The 18,417-nt window shown below is 40.5% G+C and overlaps 1 long non-coding RNA gene across 1 annotated transcript; it reads right to left on the bottom strand.

The window, feature by feature from the left end:
- Positions 1-10,380: 10,380 nt before the first annotated feature.
- Positions 10,381-16,085, bottom strand: LOC311445335. The gene is made up of 2 exons (XR_014698347.1): positions 15,934-16,085; positions 10,381-10,949 (listed from the first exon to the last, which is right to left on the bottom strand). It is a non-coding gene; the product is annotated as an uncharacterized lncRNA (long non-coding RNA).
- Positions 16,086-18,417: the final 2,332 nt, after the last annotated feature.

Raw genomic sequence — 18,417 nt, 5'->3', positions numbered from 1 at the left:
CATTTGTGAACTCTCTCTGGCTCAGTCGGAGCCAGACATCAGGTTAACCAGGACGTTGGGTTAAAGTTCATAAACATTTTAAAATCATATACATTTTTAATTTGCCTTCTGTCTCCAGTCAAGAGCGGTGTACCTGTGTCATAGTTTCAAGCAGTTCTCTTAGACCCAAAATGCTTGTAACATGCTTTGAGAAAAAGGAAAAGAAATCTGAATTTCCCACACAATTTGCCTGTTTCCCACAGCTGGAACTTAAGGAGAACTTTGAACATCATGAGAAATCTGGTAAGTTGTGCTGTGTGCCTCCAGACCTACAGCACTGAAGGGAGTGCCAAGACGGAGGATTTCATGGAAGAAACAAGAGGCATGAATCTACAGACAATTTCTCTCCTTGCCCCCTGTGGAGCTTTCGGTTTTGTTCTTTCATCTAAAACAAGAAAAAAAAAAAAAAACAAAAAAATGCCACTCAGTAACAACAACAACAACAAAAACAAATAATAAAAATAATAATAATAAAGATGCAGATAAAGAGTACATCCAGCTTTTTGTGTATTGAAAATTTACCAGCAGGCAGAATTATTGGTGCCAGCAAAAAATAGTTTGACCAGACAAAATGCTCTCACATGTTTGATGTGAAAAAGACCTTTGTGGATTTGAATGAGGAGTGGGAAGGGTAGTGAAAGGAAAAGGAAGCTTCAGGTGCAAATGACTATCATGCTGTTATGTTTGCAGCCTGTTAAAAATGGTACTCTTTCACTTTAGAAACTCAAAAGGGAGGGTTCGCTAATGTAATGGCACTTTTTAACTTAGGGAGTGAAAAATAAGATCATATTTGATGAAAAGTTACATTTTCAAATCCTTAGCATATATCTACCAAATTGGAAGCAAGAAAGAGAAGCTAACATCTGATTTTGGTTGACAGGTTTGCAGCCAATACTATTTCCTTTCCTGCTATTATTTTCTAACGTATATTTTTCCCTGACAGTCTTTCCATAGCAGTATGCTAGCATTAGCAGAACCCAGAAGAAAGACCTTGGCGATTTGCAGGAAAGAATCATTCTTATTAGATGACGTCAGCTGCCGGCTGGCTGCTGAGATTTACAAGACATGGTTGCAAAACTCAGATGTTAAGTGACTCCGTCTCTCTCCTCCATGTTGCTTCAAACTGGAGCAATGAAAGTTAAGAAATAAAAAGGAGGAAGAAAACTCCTCCAGTATTGATTTGTTGAATACTGTTGAAAGCATGACCATAAACAGATAAGTACATATTGTACTGTCTGGTTGCACCTCAGAAAACATCCATTAGACAACATCCTTTTTCATAATGAAAGTCATTCCAGTCATTAAAGATGAGCACTGTTCCTGGGGCCATACCCTACCAGCATTTTATGTGCACTTGTGATCTTGTGGACTATACAAGTCCAATGTTTTGCATGGGACTACTCATCCTATGAACTAGCATAGCTCACAGAATCACAGAATCACAGAATCACAGAATTTCTAGGTTGGAAGAGACCTCAAGATCATCGAGTCCAACCTCTGACCTAACGCTAACAGTCCCCACTAAACCATATCCCTAAGCTCTACATCTAAACATCTTTTGAAGACTTCCAGGGATGGTGACTCCACCACTTCCCTGGGCAGCCTGTTCCAATGCCTCACAACCCTTTCAGTAAAGAAGTTCTTCCTAACATCTAACCTAAAACTCCCCTGGCACAACTTAAGCCCATTCCCCCTCGTCCTGTCACCAGGCACGTGGGAGAACAGACCAACCCCCACCTCGCTACAGCCTCCCTTGAGGTACCTATAGAGAGTGATAAGGTCACCCCTGAGCCTCCTCTTCTCCAGGCTGAACAAGCCCAGCTCCCTCAGCCGCTCCTCGTAGGATTTGTTCTCCAGGCCCCTCACCAGCTTCGTCGCCCTTCTCTGGACCCGCTCAAGCACCTCGATGTCCTTCTCTTGGCGAGGGGCCCAAAACTGAACACAGTACTCGAGGTGCGGCCTCACCAGAGCTCTTCAAGTTATTGCTAAAACAGCATGTAGATCATTGCATAAAATGATAATAACAAAGAAATCACCCCAATGTGATATGCAGAGCCTCAATGACACTTAGGACTCATCCCCAAGATGTCTACTATTTTTGCTGTCATGAACCCAAATTATTTTTCAGAATCAGATCTGAATGGCTAAGTGCCACTTGTGCTGCATTGTGTCTGTAAGGTCTTCAGTAAGACTGAAGATCCCTGCCTGGGAATGAGCCAGGTACTATATTCCAGACTCATGCCCTTTGGGGTTTTTCTGGCTCAGAGACACACAGAATGCATCCTGGGGCTATTTCTAAAATTATTACCTATAATTTCCATTTCCATCTGAGTCCTGTAATTGGACTGATGCTAGTAAGGTGTCTGGCTTCTCAGGGAGGTACTCTAGAAGAAAGAGTCTAACAATATTGTTAGAATATGCTTTTAACTGTATTTTTAAATATTTTCCGTTTTATTACTCCATCACTGTGACCCAGTAAGGCAGGGGTTGACTGTACAGCAGAATAATTTTGTTCTGAATTAGGAATGGAATTATTACTTGCCAGGTTACATTAAAATAATGAATTTTTACACAAATTTCCAAATTCTGGATTCCCCAACACACACACACACATACACAAGACCATTTTCTGTTCTGCATATATGTTAAGCATGTGTGTCTGCATCCTAAGTCAGACTTTTTGCCTGGCTGATCTTCCTCTACCTCTACTTACAAAGCCTGATGCCTCACATCTAATTAAAGGGACAGCTACAAAGACATGCAGCTTCCCTCTTTGCTCCCCTCCCAGATGATTTCTGGTAGCTTTATCTGGTATACAAAATCACAAATGTACAACTTTCCATCTCTTTACTCAACTAAGAGTAACTCAACTGTTCTGTGGTATGATTTTTGCATGACTCTGCCTCTCTGAGTTGCAGGAGCTATTTTCACTCAAAATCTTATAACTACCTCATCAGGCAAAACTGTTGTGCTTCCCAGCAGCTGATGATGATCCGTTTGGGCACCAGGCAGTAAAGATATAACTGTTGGAGATTTCATTGCCACTGGGGCTCTGCATGAATCTACCTAAATCCCAGTGGTACCATGAGCTGAAGGTAAACTCAAGGCAAAGCTGTTCCCCTCCTTTTTCCAATACATTCCTTGTGTAGAAGGGGAGGTCTAATCTCATGTGTACTGGCAGCGAAGGACCACTTTGTACAAGAAAATAAATCACAGACAGAAATGCTCATCTGGAGCCCTTAGTCTGTCACCTCAGTTCAAGATCTACTGCATAAGGAAACTGGCTGATAAGCCATGAGATGGCAGCTATTAAAACTATACTTGAAATTCCAACAGCTAAGAAGCACAATATACATACATCATACCATGGCAAGCCAAGAGAGGAGAAGCTCCAGAATACACCAATGGTGCTGTATCCTCAGGGTCCTACCTTTCCAGCACAAGGTAGAAATGGTTCAAGCTTATAGCCCTGAGTACCACGGCACCCCTGGGAGCCCTTGCTATCTCTTTTCCTCTCAGTGCCAGGTATATAAATTAGGCAGCATCCACTATCAGGAGTCCTTACGGCATCATAATTTAATGAGGTCAGGCCTAGGATTGCAACTGAGCTGCTATGGCACTCAGAATTGGTAACCTTTCCTCCTTCCTCCCTATCTCTCCTTGTCTGTCTCTGACAGCATACAACACACTAAATGCCTTTGCAAATTTTGGCTCTAGTTGCCCAACCTCTGACAGGGGACAATAGTCCTTTATCTCACAGGGTTGCACTGAGGACTCAGAAGATTGTGAGGCTTTCAGATAAGAGCGTAATGGCAAGATAAATAACTGGGAATAAACACAAGCATTGCCAACTCCTCTTGATACGCTGGAAACACACAGTTCCCTAGGTTCCCATTTCTCTGTGTGCAGGTATGAGAAGTGGAAAATGCTAATTCTGCCACTAACTCAGTAACAAGCTTTGTCATGACTGAGCATCATCCCTGAAATATTGAGGGGAGGAGGGAACCTTTGGTTGGGGAAAGAAAGGAAACCCTTCTTTCCCAAGGATTTCTGTTGGATTTCTTTAAAAATGACAGCTGTGTGACACTACCAAGCTGTCTGGGATGTTTGAATCAATGCAGGGAAGATGGATTAGTGATCGGGGTTTGATGAGATAGTGAAGAACATGCAGCTGATTTCTGAACTATATGATATAAAAAAAATGTCTACTTCGCAGGTTTCTGCAATGTATATGACTGCTTTCTATACAAATATAAATACATGAGAGGGAAGGACACTTTTGAAAACTACTGTAAAAATGTATCTGTGATGATTTACTGTCAGCCCAGTCAAGGACACAGTGATGTTAAATTTTTACCATACAACGCTACTGTAATTGGGTTGAACTTAATTAGAGATGTGCAGCAAAATCTTTCATGCTGCTTTTCCATCATTGGGGAAATTAAGACCTCTGTAACACAGATGTTAATAATAACAATGTTATAAATAAGTTTACAGCTGACTCCTTCCAAATTTGCAGCAGTGTTTGTCCTTTAAAGGGTGTCACAGTGGATGTGGCGCCAAAACCTAATCTATTATAGCACAGGGAATCTGTAGTCTATAGCTCAGATCCTTTTATAACTGCAGTTTTTAAAGTTATCACCAGATGTGTGTAATTACTTGGAATTGCTGTAAAATCAGTCTCTGGGAAAGGAATCTATTATTATGACTGTAAATTTTTTTACAAGATATGGAAGCAAAATTGTGCTTATAAGGTTCTGCTCTTTGATTAATCTGAAGGCTGACCTGTTAAACAAATTTAACATTTTTGTTTACATTAATAGCTTGATTCTGTTTGCTTGAGGCAGAGCCTCAAACACTAGATTTGGCCAGTTTATTCACTTGGATGGTGCTAATATGATTGAGGTAATTATTTGTTTCCTCACACTCAGCTTACTGGCACTACTCAATGATTACACTGTAGTACTTTGTCCCAAAAAGTTAACAAAATGAATTCCTTTATAGTGAGTTTGGTAAGGAGGTTGCATATTTATAGTTCTCCATAAAAGTTCTGTAATAAAACCACTAGGTCTTGATTGTAGGCGATTGTGAAGTCCATGGTTTGAACTTTTTTTTATTATCTGAAGTTTTTCTGGATAACTCCTGAAGCTGTTACACGTATAGCTCTACTCCAAAGCATTTTCCTGGAGTACTTGGAGGGTTTTCAAAGACACTTAGAGTGGAAGGGGATAAGATATTACCAAGAGCTATTAAAAATACCCAGACATAATTATCTAAAGAGTTTCACTTGCACCAAAACGAGATTCTCAGTATGCCTATACTTCAGGAACAGTCATTCACACACAAGATAAACACTATTGTACATATGTTTTCCCACTTTCCCTGGAAAAGCTCAACAAAAGTGAATGACAAAGCATGACGAATTTTTAAATGCTCCACAGTGTTATAGCTAAGTCTGTATGAAACAATAAAATATCAGCAAAACACAAATGGTAAACCTTTTGCATTTAGCTTCTACTTCACAGGACTGGCTTACAATGACAAAAGACCAGCACATTGTCATGCCTTACTAATCACAAATGCTGTTTCCAGTTTCACTTTGACTTTCTTTTACTTCGCTGTAGAGTTCTTGTGAATCTGCATTTCATTGTATGAAATGACTCTAAGAGTCTGGCATTAAAATACACAAACTTATGAATTGTTGTGCTACACGTAAACTTGAAAGTATCTCTGCTATAGATTTGAAGAATGTAAGAAGCACGTTTTACATATTAAAGATCACTTCTCCACTCATATACTTTTCCCCTTTCTATTTAATATTCTGCGGTTTAATATATGACATAAAGGCCAAAAATATTGCTGTCCTTTTCAGATCAGAAAACATAATATAGAATTTATACAGAATGCATGAAGCTGTAAATATAGATCTGGATTTCAGCTTAATGCCTCTTCCTCTGCAATAGAGATCCATTTTACCTCTACTATGGAAAACCAATATGTACCCAGTGTTGAGACACAGCGTTCAAGAGCCAGCAACTAAATGCCAGGCACTGGGAAAGCATGGCAGCACTTCACAAAGACATTAGCTTGGTTGCTAATGGCAGCATTACTGTTGGCTTTGACCAATACAAAAATAACATAGATCTCCACGGAGTATTGCAGTCAAGCGTTCAGAATCTGGTGCACTTAGGGACTATTTTAATAAAATGACGACAATAATGAACTGCAGTTTGACACAGTGTGGGCAATAAACTCAATGAAGTCTGAAGCAAGCTTCCAAAAATGAGGCAGCCAGAGCAAAATACATTGACTGTTACATGGCTAAAGCAAAGGAAACTACCCAGGCAGTAGACTCCCATGCACTCAGCAACGGGAATAATCCTAAAGGGAAGAGTATTTTCTCTCATTCAAATGTCAGTGACCAGACACAGATATCTGCTGCCAGTCAGAGCAAAACAGAAGCAAATGTAACACTATGAGTGAAAAGTACACAGAAACAATGCAGAGAAGAGAAAGGCAAATGGGAACAGCTGGGCAGTCTGTAGGAGAACTTTCAATAGATGTTTTTCCCTGGGTTTCCCCAAGCTGACCCATAGATACCTGGTCACTGGGTGCAGTGTAGATGAATCCTGACTAGAGAGACTAACAGCTAAAAGTGAGGATGGCAAAATGTGTGAGACCCAAGCAAGGTGCCACCTAATTAACCAACAGTAGTTTTCATGAAAGTTGTGACATAAAAAAATACACCTCCTGAACGTAGAGAAAAGTACAACTTTTTTTCTGAAACAAGTTAACTTTCTAGATAACAAGTCCCCATCATATGAAAGATTGAAATTCTCAAGATTTCAGACAGCTACTTAGGGACAAAAAAGGGACTGCATGGTGCATCACCATCCCAAGCTAATGACTTCAGTATCATCACCCTTATAGGCCTTGTAATTTGATGCAATGACTGGAAACAGAGACCTAAACTGGGGGACTGGACCCTGGACATGGTATTCTGAGAGCTAAATGCATACTTAGTGCTTGAGAGGACTTGGGGCAGGACTCCTTTTTATGTCATTTTGTGGGGACAGGGCAGTGACTGGATCTTTGCAAATAGAAAAGAACAAAACTGTACTTTTCAACTTAATGGAATCTCACTCTTTGCAGAGATTTCTGGTATGCAGCAAAAGCGGAAGAGACACAAAAATGAATCTGCCAAACTCTGTTCTTATCAGCTTTTGGTTTAATTCCTTTTTTCTCCAGAAAAGGTCCAGCCCTGCTCTTAGAACTATGGCAATGTTCCTTTCTTACCTTTTTCTGTTCCTTTCAAGACTTCTCTCCTACATGAGAATTTCACCCTAAATTGTCATGGTCATCTGAGGGCAACAGCCTCTTTCTCTTAAAAAACTTCCATATTTGAATAATTTTATATATGTTGAAGCTCAAAGGCAACACAACCAAAGCTCAGGCTTAACTAGGCCTGAGAATGAGTTAGCAAATTAATGCATGAAAGCAAGTGCATGCAAACAATAAACAAACCAAACGAATTAAACAACCAAAAAACTTGTGGAAATTTGGAGTACATTTCTACATTGATATCTATCTATGTAGAAACTGATACTTGTCTTTTACAAAGAATACCGCTAAGGCCTGCTGAGCTTAATGAAAGACTTACTTCATGCACCTGGGAATATTTTAATCTTATTTGCCTTAACACGAGACTTCCTCCTCCTGGTGATGTAGCTATTTGGGAAGTCCAGTGGGCAAAAGCTGCATTGTAACATTATTTCACTATGGTTCAAAACTCTGTAAGACAAATGTTTCCTTCCTCCTAATACCACTTCCATTTTTTAAGCAAAGGAGGAAATATAGTCATGAATTAAGATGTTAGACGTGTCTTTCAGAAATACAAGTTTGAAAACAGAAGAGATGTCAGCAGCAGAGTTCAAAGGAGCCAAACTCAGAGACCCAAGAGCCTACATTCAGCCATACATAATGCAATGCCTTCCTAGAACTTGTGACCCATCACTAAATGTTCTAGAAAAGAAATGTGAGTTGGGCAGTACAACAGCTATCTATTTCTGCAGCAGCAGTTAAACTCTGTTATATTGTGTTACAATATAGTGAATATTTTATTTTTATTTTTATTTCATTTCAGGAATAGATAATTTATACCAAATCCTGTCATTTTTAGAAGTTCTTTGGGAAACTAAAGGTGCTATTCTAGAAAACAAACAAACAAACAAGCAAAAAAAAAAAAAAAAAAAAAAAAACAGCAAAACAAACAACAACAACATCAAGCACACAGAAATCTCTTGGTGGCAAGCACAACATAAAGCACAATGAAGCATGGAAGAAATATATCCTGCTGACCCATTCACTCCTTGATTTCCTGCCCCTCCAAAACTCTAAAGGCATGTGTACTCTTGAATCCCAGACCCATGGCCTAGCAGAGAGGAGGTTAAACACCAATTCAGGGGGGTGATACACCCAGTAACAAAAGTCACCTAGATTAATAAAACAGTGTGGATGAGTGATGATGATGGACTCAATTGGCAGCAGGAACCTGATTTCCTGGAAGCAAAGGATATTAGTGAGCAACAGGGAAAATATTAAAGTCTTGGAACCATAAGCTGTTCTTCTGGATCAAGTGAGGGCTATTCTTGGTATAGACTTCAGGATAAGACAGAAATTATATCTTGATTTCATCCATGTCCCGAGTCTTTAGATAAAATTTGGCTTGCAAGGGTTGAAGGAGGTTTGAGATTTGTAGGCTGAAACATTGAGCTGTTTGTTTAAGGAGAAATAAAAGAAGCTGATATTTATTACTTGCATTCTTTTCCAGATCTCAAAACAAGTGGTTTGGTCTTTCTGTCTACCCAGTGACACTAACTAAGGAGCAGGATATGCTTTCAATTTCAAGCTTCATATTTTTTTAGCCTAAAATATTTTCAAAAGGTCACTCAGGTATTTTGACTTGTATTTTCCCTGAACTGGGCCATAACAGGGAGAGCTTTATTATTATTGCGTATTTTGTTAATATTATTTATTATTTTAATGATAAAGATATGTTTTGGCGGTGTTGACTACAAGGCTTTGTTTAAAATAGATTTCATTGGCTTATGGTCCATTTCTGTACTCAATCATGGAGGTGATAGGGAAAATTTTGGCAGCTCGTTACAACTGAGACAACATTAAGAGCAATCAAGAAGTGTTTGCAGTCTTTTCAGTCACATGGAAAATTTTATCTTCTTCTAAACCTCTTCTGACATGAAGCTGTTTACTAAAAATCATTCAGTTTTATGAATATATAAACTAGCTGAAGCCCTTGTTTTCTGTCACAAAATAAAGGCAACAGAAAACTTTCAAGCAGACTTAAGCTTCACCTTGTTCTAAAGTGTGCCTGAGAGTTTCTTCTTACCCTTCACACTCACTTATCAGCTTCCTCTGTTTTCCGGAAAGTGAATGTGTTTTCACAGCAATTTCCTTGCCTATGATAATGTGATTTCTCTTTTCATGAAATTTGGTCGCAGATATGGTGAACCCCCTGTGCCAACACACAAGGTGTCATGCAGGACCACAGCTGTGGGACTGCCTCCCTGGGACCCCATGACCTGAGCAAATGGTGGCACGAAGCTCAACAGAAAGTGCATCACCACTGTCATCTCTTCTGGACAGGCTGCTTTTCATTTCTTAGGTCCTCTTTTGCTGGGTCCTCTTTCCTTAGGTTATATGCAAAACAGCTGAGCCTCTTCACCTTTCTCTGTATTGTTTTTCAGGAATAGATGCACGCGGCATGCTCAACTCCTTTCACTCCTGTCACACCACAGCAATCCTGTCAAGCTGCTCCTTTGAATTCCTGCTCACTAGTTTTTCATCAGCAGCGACCTCTGCACTGCTTAAGTCAGCTAACACCTCATTTGCTTTCATGTGAAGTACCTCCTGGGTGGAGGGTATTGCAAGCGGCAGGTGAGTGAACCACGGCTGGTCGACTGATGAGCTCAGGCTGACAGTCTGCCATCCATACCCCCTCCCCATACCCCCTACATCTAATTCAATTTGCCAGGGTCTGGTCTGTGCTTGTAGAGAAATACATTGTAGATTTGTGGGCAATATCATCTCGAATGGAAAGAAAGTGGTTTTCTCACACTATCTTAGAAGAGCTCCTTCAGCACTGTGTATCTGGATTTTGTCACTGTGTCTTTTGAGATCCACAGACTAAACCATTCTTTTTTTTTTTTTTTGTCCCTCAGGTCTTTTTCCCCTCAGTTACTTTTTTCTTCTGTTCCTCCCTTTTTGAATGTATACTTTAGTATATAAGTGTACAGTATATAAAATGCAGTCATTTCAACCTCATTGAACATATCAACATTTATTTTTTGCCCTTTTCTCTCTTACTTTTGATTTCAATGAGGTCTGAGTTTAATGGCTCCTTTATAATTTTTTGCTAGATGGAACAGCATGGTGGTTTGTAGCCTTAGGACAGACATTGTGGAATATCCACCATATTCATGTGGTCTCTAATATCTATATTTTTAAATAACCCCCTAGACCTTATTGAGAGTCTAAAGATGCCTTGGGACAAAGATTTCAATAAGGCTGTGTCTCAAACAAATTAGAAAAGTGCTCTTAGAATGATCTGGGGTAGTTTATGAATATATCGCTTGTCTGCAACTGCAACTTGGTTTCTGGAGTTGATTGAACTTTCCACTGCAGTAGACTGGGAAACTGCACATAGTCTGCTTTGTTGAGGGAAAACTCAATTTCCAGCTGATAGGGGGCAATGTACTAACTTGATTGCTAGCAGCCAGCTCAGAATACATTTGCCATTCTTTGCTACTGCTTCTGTCTTTGTATTTTCTTCATCCATTTTAATCATCGATGTCCCTGAAGCTGGTGAGTGGGGTCCTCTGGAGGAGTGTTTCCTGTGGAATTCAGAATATGTAGAATTTATTTGACCTCTGCATCCCGTTGCATACAGGCATGCCTTGTATTTCTAGTCAGGCTTTCTTTATAGCTAATAAGTTCAAGTAAAAGAATAAATAAGAGAAAATGATCCTTCCTTTCTGCCAGCTGGTCTTGCTTTATGCAAAGATGTTTGTGATGCCCCAGGGATTGTGTTTGGATGGATAATCCCACAAGGTTCTTGTTGGTGTTTTGTTGATGTTTATTCCAATTTTTTTCTAAACCTATAAGCAACTGGCCTGCAGTCTGACATCCATTTGAATCTTCTCGAATATATTACATACACACATGCATACACATACACACATACATATACCTGCAAAAATACACACACACCTACCCTAGCTCCATTTGCTGAAAATTACTGCTATTTAAAATGTTTTCAGTTTGTATTGGGTCTAGGTCAGACTGGTGTCCTGTTCAATATCAGTCTCTGACTAATATCTCTGCCTGCTGATGCAGCCATAATTGTGTAATTGTCAGACATAACAAAATGATCCATCAGTATATATTTTTTACTATTATCTGCCCATGTATGCATGCATAAATCTCCTTCTTATATATATATTATGCTGTTCTGAGACCCTCTGGCCTGATTTCTTTGGTGAAAAATATATCGATTGAAGGTTTTTTTTTATGGTTTATGTCCAACACTACAACTTTACCTGTTATGTACTTCCCTTGTAATATCACTGACAATGGCCCGACACAGTAACATATTTGAGGCCAAGAAAATGCTGTGGTTGAATTCAGTAGAAAATGAATCAGGCCATTTCTTCCTTAGCTGCAGAAGTCTGCACCATAGCATTTCTTAAATCTTTTAAACATGAAGTAATAATAACAAATAGGAATTAGTTTTTCTGTTCGTGTATTAGTTTGTTAATGTATGTTCTGTTTTAAATTCAACAGTCTTTTTGCATATACTGCAGCTGAGTCTGGCTATTGAATTTAGAAAGTTCTAGAAAAATAAAGCCACTATATTTGTTGGACAAAAAATAAAACTTGCCTTTCTCTGGCTTTGTTTCTCATCACAAACTGCACCAGTGCAGATTCACTGATGCCCAATAGAGTTTGTGCTCATACTGGAACAAGGAAACATTAGCAAGAGATTGTCTTCTATACCAAACTGTCTATCTGCACTAACTGTGCAATAACTGAAGGTGTCTCAGATCCTGGCCCTTAGTCAAAAAAAAAGGTCAATTGATTGAAAATTTATTAAGGCAAGACACCAAAAGATAGGCAGATGATCTTAGTGCTTAAACCACATTTCCTTGGGAAACTCAGCTTAACAACAAAACCAAGAAAAAAACACTACTGCTAACTGAAATATTTTATCTGGGATTAAAAATATGCTTAAAAACAGTATCTTTGCTAGAGATTTTCACACAGCCAGGCTGACTTGTTCATTGAAGTGCCTGATACTATTAACTTCTCTTTCGCTTGTCCAACTCATATTTGACAAATTGTGCAGTCCTTTAGGTAATTGACAATCTGTCTATTTTGTGTCCTGCAAGCATCAAAATGGTCAGCTTCCATCTGGTCTGCTTTTAAGAAATGTTTCCCGCTTCAAAGTCCATGGGCAGCATTTTCCCCATATTGCCAACAAATTGCTATCTCATTTCACTTCTGACCCTTCCTGTCGCCTTCCAATAATGTTACAAAATAATTTTTCCTCCAAGAAAATCTCTGGAAAGAGCTTTTTCTCTGACTGCCAGCCTAAAAGAAGCCTTATGCCCAGTCTTCCACTCATCTTCCTGACATTAGCGCTGGCAGCTGGGTCTCAAACAGACTGATACATTTGGTGTCCTGGAGGTAGGCTGCATTAACCTGAGGTGTCATACAGCTGGCAGGATGTAAAGGAATACAACATTGCCATCTTATCTCCAGCTTGGCTGGGTGTTGATTGCAAGAAAAATCTCAGAAATATAAAAGCTGTAAAAATTTTCCTTTCCTTCTCACAACGTGTATCAGCATAGAATTAATACCACCACTCATGGGGTTGGTGAATGCTAACATTACCAGTAAAGCATTGCTACTTTTATTGCTTTTATTAACCCTTTTAAATACAGGGAAATTATTTTTTTAAATTAATTAGTGTAATGAACATAAATCTTGGGTTATGGAGCAAATGGAGCTAAAACCCCTTGATCTTCCCTACTGTAGTTTATATTTTGAGTATAGCTAAATACATTTTTAAGATTCTCACTAGGAAAAAAAATAAAGACTGGGAACCTGAACCCTTCTGGCATTTACATTTGTAAACTCAGGGGAAAGAAAAGTAAGGTTTTTTATTATTATTTCTTCTTTTTTCTTAACATGAAAAAGAAAACACCCAAAAACAATTAAAAATAAAACAAGCAACAAACAAACAAAACCAACAACAAAACACCCTTACAGAATCACAGAATCACAGAATCACAGAATTTCTAGGTTGGAAGAGACCTCAAGGTCATCGAGTCCAACCTCCAACCTAACGCTAACAGCCCTCCACTAAACCATACCCCTAAGCTCTACATCTAAGCGTCTTTTGAAGACTTCCAGGGATGGTGACTCCACCACTTCCCTGGGCAGCCTGTTCCAATGCCTCACAACCCTTTCTGTAAAGAAGTTCTTCCTAACATCTAACCTAAAACTCCCCTGGCTCAACTTAAGCCCATTCCCCCTCGTCCTGTCACCAGGCACGTGGGAGAACAGGCCAACCCCCACCTCGCTACAGCCTCCCTTGAGGTACCTAAAAAGAGCGATAAGGTCACCCCTGAGCCTCCTCTTCTCCAGGCTGAACAAGCCCAGCTCCCTCAGCCGCTCCTCGTAGGACTTGTTCTCCAGGCCCCTCACCAGCTTCGTCGCCCTTCTCTGCACCCGCTCAAGCACCTCCATGTCCTTCTTGTAGCGAGGGGCCCAAAACTGAACACAGTACTCGAGGTGCGGCCTCACCAGAGCTGAGTACAGGGGGACGATCACCTCCCTAGCCCTGCTGGTCACGCTGTTCCTAATACAAGCCAGGATGCCGTTGGCCTTCTTGGCCACCTGAGCACACTGCTGGCTCATATTCAGCCGACTGTCCACCATCACTCCCAGGTCCTTCTCTGCCTGGCAGCTTTCCAACCATTCCTCTCCCAGCCTGTAGCTCTGCTTGGGGTTATTGCGCCCCAGGTGCAGGACCCGGCACTTGGCCTTGTTAAACTTCATGCAGTTGACCTCAGCCCATCGGTCCAGCCTATCCAGATCCTCCTGCAGAGCTTTCCTACCCTCAAGCAGATCGACACACGCACCTAACTTGGTGTCATCTGCGAACTTACTGAGGGTGCACTCGATGCCCTCGTCCAGATCATCGATGAAGATATTAAAGAGGACCGGCCCCAGCACCGAGCCCTGGGGGACGCCACTAGTGACTGGCCTCCAACTGGACTTGGCTCCATTCACCACGACTCTTTGGGCCCGGCTATCCAGCCAGTTTCTAACCCAACGAAGCGTGCGCCAGTCCAAGCCAAGAGCAGCCAGTTTCTTGAGGAGAATGCTGTGGGAGACGGTGTCAAAAGCCTTGCTGAAGTCAAGGTAGACCACATCCACAGCCTTTCCCTCATCCACCCAGCGCGTCACTCTGTCATAGAAGGAGATCAGGTTCGTCAGGCATGACCTGCCTTTCATAAAGCCATGCTGACTGGGCCTGATCGCCTGCTTCCCCTTCAAGTGCTGCATGATGACTCTCAGGAGTATCTGCTCCATGAGCTTTCCTGGCACTGAGGTCAAACTGACAGGCCTGTAGTTTCCCGGGTCTGCCCTCCGGCCCTTCTTGTAGATGGGCGTCACGTTTGCTAGCCGCCAGTCGATTGGGACCTCCCCCGATAGCCAGGACTGTTGATAAATGATGGACAGCGGCTTGGCCAGCTCCTCTTCCAGTTCCCTCAGTACCCTTGGGTGGATCCCATCTGGCCCCATCGACTTGTGCACATCTAAGTGCCGTAGTAGGTCACCAACCAGTTCTTCATGGATAATGAGGGCCACATCCTGCTCCCCATCCCCTTCCACCAGCTCAGGGTACTGGGTATCCAGAGAACATCCGGTATTGCCGCTAAAGACTGAGGCAAAGAAGGCATTGAGCACCTCCGCCTTTTCCTCATCTCTTGTAACTAAGTTTCCCCCCGCATCCAGTAAAGGATGGAGATTCTCCTTAGTCCTCCTTTTTGTGTTGATGTATTTATAGAAACGTTTTTTGTTATCTTTAACGGCAGTAGCCAGATTGAGCTCCAGATGAGCTTTGGCCTTCCTAATTTTGTCCCTGCACAGCCTCGCTACTTCTTTAAAGTCCTCCTTAGTGGCCTGCCCACTTTTCCAAAGCTTATAAACCCTCTTTTTCCTCCTAAGATCAAGCCACAATTCTCTGTTGAGCCAGGCCGGTCTTCTTCCCCGCCAGCTCGTCTTTGGGCACGTGGGAACAGACCGTTCCTGCGCCATTAAGACTTCCCTCTTGAAGAGCGCCCAGCCTTCCTGGACCCCTCTGCCCTTCAGAACCGCCTCCCAAGGGACTCCACCAACCAGTGTCCTGAGCAGCTCAAAGTCAGCCCTCCGAAAGTCCAATACAGCGGTTTTACTGGTCCCCTTCCTGGCCTCGCCAAGAATAGTGAACTCCACCATTGCGTGGTCACTCTGCCCTAGACAGCTCCCGACGATCACGTCCTCCACCAGTCCTTCTCTGTTTGTGAAGAGAAGGTCTAGCGAAGGTCTAGAAGGTCTTAGAAGCACTGAATCCTGCCTGAACAACAAATCTCTGCCTCAGGATAAAGCAAGCAGAAGCAGAAAGGATGAGTTAAGTGCTTAATTCCTATCAACATTCAGTAGGATTCTGAGAATTTATTGCAGATGATCTGCTGCCCATTACTAGGAAAGTCTGGTCAACCAAAGGGTCTTGGCTTTGCAGTAAGAAGCTTGTACAGTTATACTTACAACATAAATAATTGTTCTCAGCAGGGTACTTGTACTCCATACCTCTGGGGACTACAGGCAGAAAGCAGTTGGCTGGCCAAGGAGCATGTAAGTGAAGGGGTGTGCTCTCCTTCATCTGGGCACCCAGCTAACGGTGATTTCAAGCAGCTGCTGGAGGTGAAGGTAAGAGAAGCAGTCTTTGAGAAAGACTGAGGCAAGTGTGGTCATACTCATACTGGAAAGGATGTGATGCATTTGTTTTTGCTTCAAAACATATTTCCTTTTTTTCATGACCTAAAACTGGTGGCTTTGCTGATCAATTCAGTGTGCAAGAACACCAAGACATAACTCTTGTTTTTGAAATAAAAGGGGAGCAAACCACCTCATACAGCTCGAGAATATGAATTCCTCCCCGCTTGCCACTAGAGGACACATGACTCATTCTTGCAGCTCTCCTGAGCCTACTGCTGCTGCAGAGCTGTCAAGATCCAGAGCACTTTTAACCTTACCTGAAAGCAAAATGGATAGTCAAAAATCTCTGCAATGGTACTATCTGTAAATGAGAGAACTGAGAGTATAAATCAAAGACTTTTGACTCTCATTTTGGTGGAGCGGAAAATAGAATTGTTCAGCTTGAAAACAGAGAAAAAGAAGAGCAGAGTATTGGGTATAAAGGAGATGGACAATAGATTAGCCTGAAGACTTACAGAATCACCCCAGGAGTGCACACCTGAGGTTTTTTGGAATACCTGAGTGTGCTTGGAGGTACACCCAGCTGCCTGAGTTCCCCTGCCCCAAGATTTCAATAGAGCGAGGATGAAAATAATAAAGGGATTTAGAGTTGAAGATAAAAAAAAAAATCATGCTGAAGAAGCAAGTAATGTTCCTTCCCAGTGATAATTTCTCCTTCTATCAGTCAAGAAATGGATACTTTATACATTCTTTAACCTCATTAAAAAACAGAATTGTTTGAAGAAAATTAAACATGTACTTCTAATTTCAAAAAGTGCAAGAACAAAATCCTATTTTTATTTTACATCAACACTGATATTATCTTTTAAACTTGCATACATAGAATGAATATAGCAATGTATAGCTTGATACACCACCAACATTACAGTGAGAAAGTATTTTTCTTTAGTCTGGCAGCAGTAGGATTCAGAGGGGCTTGCGGTAAATTATAACCAATACATAATAAATTCTTTCTCTACGTATGCACATTCACGACAAGTGTTTTTTTTTTTGTTGTTGTTTTTGGTTTGTTGTTGTTGTTGTTGTTGTTTTTGTTTGTTTGTTTTGTGTGTGTGTGTGTGTGTTTGTTTTTTTGTTTGTTCTGAATCAATGTATTTCTGAACCTCCCAAAGGAGAAAAGACAGCAAGTCATGAAGTTGCTCTATGCCTCCTCTGGTTTCTGAGCTCATGTCTTTGTAACAGGTATTTTGAGTGTTAAAAATCTGCCTGCCAACAGTATTCTTCATTAACTCTTCAAGATAATGTGAGACTATATATCATTAATTGGTTGTATCAGGGTGATTCATTTAATCAGTTCATGAATATCAATAGAAATAACATCTCTTCTGAAGTTAAAAAAAAAATAAATAAAAGTGTATGTGTATGAAATAAAACTGGCATGTATATGAACACCCATGCATTGGACTTAAAAATTAAGTTCAACAGTCCCCAAGGCCTATGAACTGATTCCTTATAAACACTGTGGTAAAGGTACCCATGAAATAAAAGATACAGAAGTATCTGAACAAACTTTATCAAAATTTCTCTCCCTTCAAGATTTGTCTTTCTCAAGTATCACTTATCACTATTGAAATATTACTTATGACTATTAAATCTGTAGAGTACTTTGAATCTTCACTGTCAGCATGAGTCATGTTTCATCAGGAAAATAACTCTATTCTTAATAACTACTCAGTTTGTTCCTTCATTTTTCCTTGTGTTTAGAAGTCCTGGTAACCCTTCTCATGAAGACCATGCACAGAGGCCACAGAAGGTGGAAGAGTTCAAGCACCGCGATGTGCAAATTAATTTCAGGATTCATGGCAGCTGTTGATGCAGCCAGAGCACTCTATGCCTCACTCAGTTAATTCAGAGCTTTCCTTAAAAAATCTTGTAGCTGTCATGACTGAGAAGAAACTTAGAAGAAGACCTAAGTCTACTTTAAATCCTCACAAGCTTTAAAAAATAAAATAAAATAAAATAAAAATAAATAAAAAATAAAAATAAATAAAAATAAAAAATAAATAAAAAATAAAAATAAATAAAAATAAATAAAAATAAAAATAAAAAAATAAATAAAAAGCAGCTGAAAATGAGAACACGATATTTCCTGTCTTCAGAAATCTTTATTACATATTGAAAAAAATGAGCATTACAGACAAGCTAGAGAGAGCAAGGTTTTAGCTCCATTTGGTACATGGCAAAGGAGACTGAAAATATTTGGCAATTCCTTATTAGTCTGAACAAACTTTGGATCTGGTCCATAATGACACA

Source organism: Aythya ferina (genome assembly GCF_964211825.1).
Source record: "Aythya ferina genome assembly, chromosome: 1".
In the NCBI taxonomy this organism is placed as follows: domain Eukaryota; kingdom Metazoa; phylum Chordata; class Aves; order Anseriformes; family Anatidae; genus Aythya; species Aythya ferina.
Note: the sequence above shows the minus strand (reverse complement) of the source record. Positions and strands in the feature narration are given on the sequence as shown.